We start from the raw sequence: 625 nt of genomic DNA on the forward strand, positions 1-625 counted from the left end.
GCCTCACCATGGTCTTCACCACAGGCTGCAGGGGAATCTCTGTTCAGGCACCTGGAGCACCTCCTCCCTTTCCTGCACTGACCTTGGTGTCTGCAGAGTTGTTGCTCTGATATATTCTCACTTATCTCTTCTGGCTGCTGTTGTGCCACACTTTTTTTCCTCTTTTTAAATACATTATCACAGAGGTGCTACCACTGTTGCTGATGGGCTCAGCCTTGTCAAGCGGCAGGTCTGTCTTGGAGCCAGCTGGCATTGACTTTATCGGATACGGGGGAAGCTTCTGGCGTCTTCTTACAGAAACCACCCCTGTAGCCTTCCCACTACCAAAACCTTGCCATGCAAACACTCTGCTGTGCTTTGGGCTCTGGAATGACATATTATTTCAGTGAGGTATCATCCATGGTGCATCCGAGGTGAAGTCCGCTGTGGGAATGGGGCTCCACTTAAATCTGACTTGGGCTACACTACCACGCTGCTCCTGACATGAGCAGGTTCAGGAGGCAGGATAGCTGTGTTTGCTCAGCGCAGTGCCTGGCCTAATGGACCCTGAAAGACCTGACTGGCAATGTCAGTAGATATATTCAACGGCTAAGTTAGCTGTTTTCAGATCACAGTGTCATGCTGT

The 625-nt window shown here is 50.4% G+C and overlaps 1 protein-coding gene across 1 annotated transcript in view; it reads left to right on the forward strand.

Moving 5' to 3' along the window:
- LOC104294615 (myosin-IIIb-like) overlaps window positions 1-625 on the forward strand; it is a 23219-nt gene that overhangs the window by 1235 nt on the left and 21359 nt on the right. The window lies entirely within an intron of this gene.

The sequence above is a fragment of the Charadrius vociferus genome, unplaced genomic scaffold (genome assembly GCF_000708025.1).
Source record: "Charadrius vociferus isolate BGI_N301 unplaced genomic scaffold, ASM70802v2 scaffold70, whole genome shotgun sequence".
Taxonomy (NCBI): domain Eukaryota; kingdom Metazoa; phylum Chordata; class Aves; order Charadriiformes; family Charadriidae; genus Charadrius; species Charadrius vociferus.